Genomic DNA, 9433 nt, shown 5'->3' with positions numbered 1-9433 from the left:
TGGACTTGGATGATTTAGGTTTGGAAGGTCCAGAGCTGAATGTTAGGCTTCCAAGTCTGACTGTTGTATGGGAAAGTAGGCTTCTGTGAGTGACTGGAGTAGTTGGGTTCTGCTGTGAAGACTTAATCTTTAGGACTGTAGGAATAGGAATGCTGACTGAGAATTCCTGTTTGACTTGTTCAATAATGTGATGGTGTTTGAATGTGTCCCACCATTTGACAAAATGTTATCAAATGACTATTTCTTTAGAAATACCATATTGCCATTTGAATATCCAAGGGACTTTGTATTTGAACATAAAAAGAAGCAATATAGGAAATTGACTCTTATGTTGACTGATTGGGTAAATTGAAGAAAAATAGTTGACTTGATCCATGAGGATGGAAGGAAGGAGTTTTGGGATGGCACCATGTTGGGATCACCATCTCAGAAATCAAGAAGGGAATTCTAACTTGAATTTATGATCAAAAGAGAAAAACCAAGAATGACTAAACGACTCATTTTGATGCAAGAGGACTTTAAACCATACATCAATGTAATCATAATAATTATATTGGATCGGATGATTGTGGAGGTCTCGTAGTAAAAAAGGAAGACCCCACTCATCAAAAGATACAATACTTTGAATATACAAAGAATGGTAAATGATTTTACTGGTATTGACTCGATCGTAAATGAGTTTAATGACAATGGACTGGTGATGGTAGAGAATATCTTTGTAAAAAGAAATTGACTTGTCTAGAAGGGAATGAATAAAATGCCATCCAAAGGGAAATATAATTTGACTAAATCAATGGGGTTATGGATATTTTTGTGGACTGGTTCTTTGTAGAAGAGGTTGGATGACCAAGGTTTAAGAACATAATTTGTTTTTGGTGTTGATCTATATGGATAATTTGGAGGCATGATTTGCCTTGACTGAAAAGCAAATTGGTCAGTTGCAAGAGCAGAAGTGTAACTAGGTTTAGAAATTTGGTATCTATTTACTAGGTCAACTGCTAGTGTTGCAATTGGTTGACTGGTTGGTATTATAACAAGTGGTTTAGTAGGGGGCTTCTGAATTGACATCTAAAAGGAAGAAAAGGGAGATTAGCATCCATTGAGGGTATCTAATTTGGCAAGATGGATGTTAAGAAAACATATGTAGTGACCAATTAAATTAAATCTCCTTTGAATGTTATGATTGTTAATATCAGCATCTTATTCAATGGATTTTAGGTAAGCAATTTCAAACTTAAGGTTGTTAATCATGCAGTGATAAGGTTGATTTGTAATCAGTGAGTAGAGCAATAGGGAGTAGGCATTTTATTAAAAGTTAAAAAATGTATAGTTCAAAATGCATAGTTGACTATCCATCCTGTAAAAATTCACAGGTAAGAAAATTAGGGATAAAATTTTGACTATCTTGAGTAAATTCAATAGTGAAATAAAAAATACTAAGAATAAATTGCCAGCGGACAAAAATTTGCTTACTAACAATATTTTGAATGTCTTTTTTTAAAACATATTTAGCACTCTTACAATCAACACGGACTAAAAAGTGTTAGCTTAAAATATCATCTTGAAATTTACTAATACATAATACAATAGATAATTTTTTTTTTAATAGTACTATAATTTTTCTATGTTTTGTTTCAAACACCAGAATGATAGCAAACAATTTGTTTAGATGACTTGAGATGGATTTTCTAAAGAAGAATGTCACCATAACCAATGTCAGAGGTATCAATTTGAATAATTTTGAATGAATCTTTAGGAATACCAAGAAAAGGCAAAGTCTTGACTTATTGTTTGATTTGTTTAACAATAGAAGCATGAATAGAAGACCAATGAGAAGGATTGTCTTTTAATCGATCAAATAGAGGTTGACAAGTTTTCCTAAGGTCTTTATAGAATTCAGCAATGTAATTAAGAGATCTTAGAAACCTTTGTAACTGGTTTTTATCCAAAATTTCATTAGGAAATTCAAACAGCAAATTCAATAGATCAACTAATTGGAATGATTGTACTTTGATGAATTTGATATCCTAAAAATCTAACTTTAGTTTGGTATAATTTGATTTTTGGAGCAAAGATGACTAAACTATAATAGTTTGGAGGAATGGTTGGAGATGTTTCCAATGTTCTTCAATTGACTTAGAGAAAATGAGAACATCATTGATGTATACCATGGAAAAATGACTAAATGGATTAAATATTTCATTCATTATATTTTGAAATTCACTAGGTGCATTTTTTAATTGAAAGGGCGTCACATTTCATTCGTAATGACCAAAGGGTGTAGTGAAAACAGTTTTATAATGATCACTAAGGTTAGGTTGGATTTGTCAGAATCCACTTTTGAAATCAAATATTTTTTATTAGGGATTGGTTACCTAATCCATTCTAGAACTTTGTTTAATGGTTTATAATTAATTACTAATTGTGAACGCCACGTTCAAGTTCAACATTTTTATTAACATAGAAAGCTGGACATGACCGGGGGGATTTACTTTTACTAATGATTTTATTTTTGAGTAAATCATTAATTTCTTTTTTGCACATTTCCATTAATTGAACGTTTATTTGAATTGGTCTGGATTTCGTATGAATGCGTTTTTCATTAAAGTCTTTGAGATAAGAAAGAGTGACTACATGTTTTTTCCTATGCCAAAAAGTGCTAGGAAGAGCAGAACAAATAGTTTTCTTTAAATGATTTTTAAAATTTTCAATTTTTTCAATAAGAATGGAATTAGTGAATTGAGATTCAATTCTTTTATATTTGACTTCTTCTTTGAGAAATTGTAATTGTTTAGTTTTTTGGTTTAATGTATTGATTGATTAAGAGTGTAAGTAATCATTTAACTGGTTTAATTCTTTTATTTCTGGATGAGCTAAGAATTTGAAAATTACTTTTTGACCAAACGCTGGGTGCTGGGTTGTAATACCATGATTATTAGTAGTGAATGTGTATACTAAATAAATGGGACAACTGACATGACTTTATCTATCATATTTTGTACTAGAACAAATGATGTTTTAAAACAAACATTGTATTGACAAATATGAACTTTTAGTAATTTATATTTGATACACATTTGGCTGCCATTAGCCGAGCTTAATTATTTACTTGTTTTATGATAGTATTTAGTAGGAATTAAGCATTCTTGAATACAATTAAGATCAGCGCCTGTATCAATTAAGGCAATGACTTCCATCTCATAATCATTTATTATTAGTTTTATTTTTGAATGCCATTTTTGGATACTTATTTTATTAATTATGTTTAATCGGTTATTTTCTTGATTATTTGCTTCACTGTTAGATTTATTAGAATGATTATCAAAAATTACATTATTTGGAGTATTACAAGATTCATCAGAGGATGTATCAGTTTTACTTTCAAAATCATTAAGATTTTTATTGATTTTTAATATAGCAATTTCGTCTTCTAAAGATTTATCTTTAGTTAATTTAATTTGATTAATTTCATTTTGTAAATCGTGTAGAGTTACTTCTTTATATTTATCTTTTCTAAATCTTTCTAAAGTAGCTGTTAGACTAATAATTGGTTTATTTGTAGAAGGTTTAATTTTTTTGTCAATTAATAAAGATTTTAATTTATTAGTATATTTTCTTTTTAATTTAGGATTGTCTAACTTACTAATTAATTCAATTAATGAATCTTCTTCTTGTGACTTACTGAGGACATTAACTTGTTTACAACAAAGTCATTGCATCCTAATTCTATTTGGTCATTATCAGTAGCATTACTAGGAGAATAATAGTCAGAGGTATCACTAAATGGGTTATTATTGCTAGATGGGTTACTGGATTGATCTCTAATATTAGTTAACTTGAATATTTCAAATATTTTACTTTGATTTTCTTCAGTAATCGAGGTCGTTTGGCATTGGCTAATATAGCCAACTTTTTTAACCTTGGACTTTTTTAGCCTGGTTTTTTTTTAGCCTTGTTTGGTTTTTGTTTTGAGAACTTTTTGACTTTTGTGAGAGAAAAAGGCTAATGATTATGGGTAAAAAGTGATATTTTGTCTTATTAACTTATATAGCTTATTTTGTCTTTTTGTGTTTTTTTAGTCCCAAAATCTTAGCCAAACGAGCACGTAATTGATTAAGTTTTTCTTTAACTTTACATTTATTAGAATAATGACCATTTTTACCATAATTATAGCACGTAATATTTTGAGTTGATTTTGACTTTTGATTAAAGTTTTTATTTTTCTTATAATCCTTCTTTTTGGGTTTATCATAATATTTATTAGGTGATTTGGTATGTGAATATTTCTTATTATTATATTTATATGAAGATTTGGATTTCTTGTTTTTATGATGTTTACGACGCAATGGTGTTATAGGAGGTTAGGGCTGCAAATGAACCGAACTGTTCATGAACAAGCTCGGCTCCGTGCTTGAGCTCGACTATTAGGCTCGTTTAGTAAACGAGCCGAGCTCAGCTCGTCAAGCTGGGCTCGTTTATCTTTATTTAAATTATATAATAAATATATTATTTATATTATAACTAATATATAAATAATAATATAAATAATATTTTTTATTTAAATAATATAAATAATATTAAAAAAAATTATCAAGTCGAGTCAAGCCGAGCTTGAGTTTCATTAATGTTAACGAGCCGAGCCGAGCCGAGCTCGAGCCCAATTTCTTATCGAGCCGAGCTCGAGCTCAATAAATGAGCTCGATAAGTAAACAGGCCGAGCTTGAGCTCAGCAAAGCTCGGCTCGGCTCAGTTCGTTTGTAGCCCTACAGGAGGTAGACCGTACTGTTCGCAGAAGTTACCTAACTCATACTTAGCTTTGTATTTATCTTTAGCAGTTTTTTGACTAAATTTCATATCTATACACATTTTTAATCCTTCTTTTTGAGTTATACCAATTATATCACCATATGTTAAATTATCGTATTCAATTATTCTTGTAGGTTGATTAAGCACATCTCTAATTTTATAAGCAAAAAGATTATGTAAGTCATTAATGAATTTTTCTTTTCAAAATGATTTGGTACAATCATCTTGGAAAATGACTCTAGACGTAAAGACATCCTTATACCAACGAAAATCACTTTATGTTGGACATGTTAAATTACTAAGTTGATCATGTATTCTAGAATGAATATTACTAGGAATTCCTATACAATGTTTGACTATGGTAAATATTAAAGTATTTATTCCATTAGGTTTACTCATCCTTATTTCTTCATCAAAGATGAGAAATTCATTATCATCAATTTGAATAGCATCACGTAAGTCAGAAGTGAGATACTTGTCCCACTATGATTTAAGCATTCTAGTAAAACTAGAAGTAAGAAGGGAGACTATTTCAGGTTGAGTATAATCAGGATAATTACTAGGATAATTACTAAGATAACTTTTAGCGACCATAGACATATGATCTAACTTTTGGAGGATTTGATTTTCGCTAAGACTATAAATATTTCATTTATATAATTTTTTAGCAGAAATGAAAAATTGATTATTAATATTAGTTTCTTCAAATTGAAGATTAGGTGGGGTGAGTTTAGTATACCAATTTTTTGTAAGAGTAGTAGAGTTAACCTTAGGGTGTACTATCCTATTAAGATTAGTAGACTAAAATTGTTTTTCTATTAATCTTATTTCATCATCATCAGAGGTGGATGACTCATTATTAGTATCGAGAATAGGTTGTTGAATGATAACTAATATACCTTTATCCTTGGAACGTTTAGAAGATGTGGCAATTTTGTCAAATATTTCTTCAATTGCGTCAATTGTATGAGTATCTTGTGTGACTAAACTAAGTTTGCGACGGTCACTAGGCAAATTGATAATCGCCTTTTCTGTAGTTTTTGTGACACCCTGAACCTTTAATTAAATATCACATAAATATTTATAGTTAAATATAATTATGGTTGTATATGGTGATATATTATTAAATAAATAAATAATAAGAAATAAATATATAAGTCTAATTTGCCATTGGGTTATCAAATAAGAGATTAATTAGGGACTATTATTTGGGACCAAATTAACACAAGTATAGAATTATAATACTAGTTGGGCCAAATTAAAGATAGTAAATAAATAAATGTAAAAGTTAGAGTAAATAAATAATAATAATAAACCTGCTGATGAGATAAGGCCAATCAATTACTCGCCATTAATTAGTAGATTATAATCTTAGATTATAATCTCTTAGGAGAGATGGTTGGATGCCATTTGTGTCACCTAGCTTTAGGAAGAATGAGTCACCCTATGGATGCATCATGAGTTTGCATGTATATAAGAAGTTTTTTTTTTTTTTTTTTGGGGGGGGGGGGAACCACGATTGAGGTAAAGGAATGAGGGAAATAAGAGAATGAAATAAAGAGAGGTTGAAAGGAGGAAGAACAGTTTCGAAAAGATAGGAAAAATATGAAAGAAATAGTAAGGCTCAATATTAAGGTAGGTTATATTATACCTTGAGTTACCATAATATATTTTACGTATATTTTGACTTACCATAATTTATTTTATACAAATTGTATTTTATTAGTTATATTAATACAAGTTATGTTTTGTAAATATTTCAGTTATGTGGATTCATTTCTAAACTCTATCTGTTTAAAATGAAACTCATGGGTATGTTTGTTTGAATTTTAAAGAATATTTGACTATAACCTTATAAATAATTATATTTTGTAAGTACCACCCCGAGAGTCCCATGCCTTGGGGGACTTAAATAACTATTGGCTTCTGTTTGACCACTTTGTGGTCATCTGTTTGTCATGGATCCATTGACCTCTGTTCTGATTGTCACTTCTGTGACCTTTGTTCTGTTCTGTTCTATACTGTGGTTATGGTTATGTATTTACATAATTTCTGTATTTCAATTTCTGCCACTTAAATGATTTATTTACCAAATTAAGTTAGGTAAATGTTTTGGCTTAGCTAACTATCCATGGTTATTTTGTGTTCTTTATACTCTTGGCATAATATTTTTCACTCTGCTGTGTGCTTATAGCTGTTACCTTTTCAGGTGACGAGATGTAGGGGAAATCCATAACTTCACTAAATGGAACCCGCACGTGGATTGATGTTGAACCACTATTTTGTCTTTCTTTTCTTTTCTTTCTTTTTATTATATTTTTGCTCCCTTTTGTTCTACTCGGGGCCAGTCACTGAATGATAAAATAATAAAAGCCTTATAAATATACTTTCTCTTATTAAAATAGTAAAATGGAGTAATTTCTTGTTTAATTATTTTTATTTCCGCTTGCGCAGTTTAATTTGCTACAAATAGAATAAGTTAGTAAGTTGTGATTCAAATCCTAAGCCTCTGGGGTTGGGTCGTGACAGTTTTACTAGTAAAAGTGTGATTATTTGAATAATCTTCAAAGGTTGTTTCAATTTTATCTAATTGTTTACCAATAGTTTTTAAACACTGATTAGTGTAATTATTTGGTTCAATAACTTTCTTAATTTCACTTTCATCACCAGGTATTTTAAAAAGCGAAGTATTAATAGTTGATTCTTTCTGTTCAATTAAAACCGTTTCAACAGGAGGATGACTAGAAGAAACAGAAGTACTAGTAGAAGTTTTTCATTTAGTTTTTGTTGATAATTTTGAAGATAATCAAAAAATTGGATTTCAGTTTGATATTCTAACATAAATGCATACCATGATTTAATTATCATTGACCTTTGTGTTTTAGTATGTGCAGATCTATATGTATCTCATTTAGACTTATTTTCTTTAGATTTAAATTCTTTATATAGTTTATTTAGATTAGGTGTGAAGTCGGTGTGTCTAGTTAATAGCTGTGGATTAACTGGGGGGTTGACTTTAAAGTCTGTTTGAGTTGGAGATATTTGAGACTCATCGTCATCTTTTTGAATCTGGGTTTGTTTTGAATAAATAGGTTTACTAATCTGAGAGGTTGAGGACGTATCTATTCCTTTTAATTTACTTTGTGATTCTAAAAGATGTCTTATCTTTTTGAGTAAATAAATATGTACTAAAATTTTTATCTTCGTCATTGAGTTAAGAAGATTGAATATTTCGTGAAGACTAATGAGAGTCATGTTGTAAACGTAGACGATTAAAACTTATTTTGACTGGACCATCACTATATTATTGAATATGATTTAAATCATTAATATCATGTTGAATATTGTGAGTATAATTTACATTTACAATTAACTTGTTTTCTGGGAGAGTTATTTCACTCTAGACTATGGGTCTAAGGACGTCAACATTAGCTTTAGAAGTACTTCTTTGAATAAGTAAGGTTTTATCTTTTGGACTTTGACTAAAGCATGGACATTAAAATTAGTTTTCATACATTTATAATAAATTCGATAAATTAAAGCAATGGATTGGAAACCAACAAGCATATTTGTAAATTTACGAGAAGTTTGAATATTTAATGTTAAAGCTTTGACTATGTGAGGGTCAGAAAGACTTAAAGCAAAATCAGGAAAGCAATTAAAATGGATTGGTCTTTTGTGGAGACCAGATTCCATCATACCTAGCATATTGGTTTGGTAATTTCTAAACCTAGCATCTTTTAAGCATAGAAGAATGGATGAATTTATGTCTTGAATGGTTGATGGTTTGACAACAACTTGTATTAATCCTATATGAATAAAGTTGTGACCTTCAGATTTTTGTTTTCTTATAGATATTTTGGTTAATAAATGACACGTTTCATGTATGTAATGATCCCAACCTCCGATTAATGTTAATTCATGATTAATTATGTTTAAAAGTAATTTATGAAGGATTTGAGATTTATTTGCATGTGTATTGCATCATTTACGTGTTTCTATCTGTTTGCCATAAAACGATCTGTTCATGTCTTTGACTTTAAACTGCGAATTGAAAGCCTTATTGGCGTTCGAATCAAAAACTGACTTGATTTATGTGCTAGTGAGGATTTATAGAATTTTATGGTAGGTTTAATTAAAATTCGATTCGGAGCGATTAAATTAGATTAAATAATGCTAGATGAAACATAGATTTAGTGAATGCTCGTAATTACATTTTTGCCCCTTAGTGGGCCACTTTGTTCAATCTTGATTAGGAGCTTTTGATTCATTTCCTCGGCCATTTTGGGACCAAGAAAATACGCAGGAGAGTGAGAGAGGAGAAAATTGAGTTCAACAAAGTATTGGCTTAGGAACTAGAAGGATGGAAGGTTAATTGTGCAAATTGAGCTTGTATCATGCTTGTCTGTTCATATCTTAGCATTTTGAAGTGTTTTCATGGAAATCCTTGCATGCAAGACCATATTCTAGTTATAGCCCATGAGTTCATCATGATTTTGGAGTTCAATCTTACATTTGATCATGTTTTAGAGCATTGGATTTAAAATGAACACTTGCATGTAAGCTCTTGTTTTGTTCTTGAAGTTTTCCTTGAAATTGTGTTCAATTGACTACCTTTGGGCTTTGA

The sequence above is a fragment of the Camellia sinensis genome, chromosome 13 (genome assembly GCF_055761805.1).
Source record: "Camellia sinensis isolate YWXY chromosome 13, ASM5576180v1, whole genome shotgun sequence".
NCBI lineage: Eukaryota > Viridiplantae > Streptophyta > Magnoliopsida > Ericales > Theaceae > Camellia > Camellia sinensis.
This window is presented reverse-complemented; position numbering follows the sequence as displayed.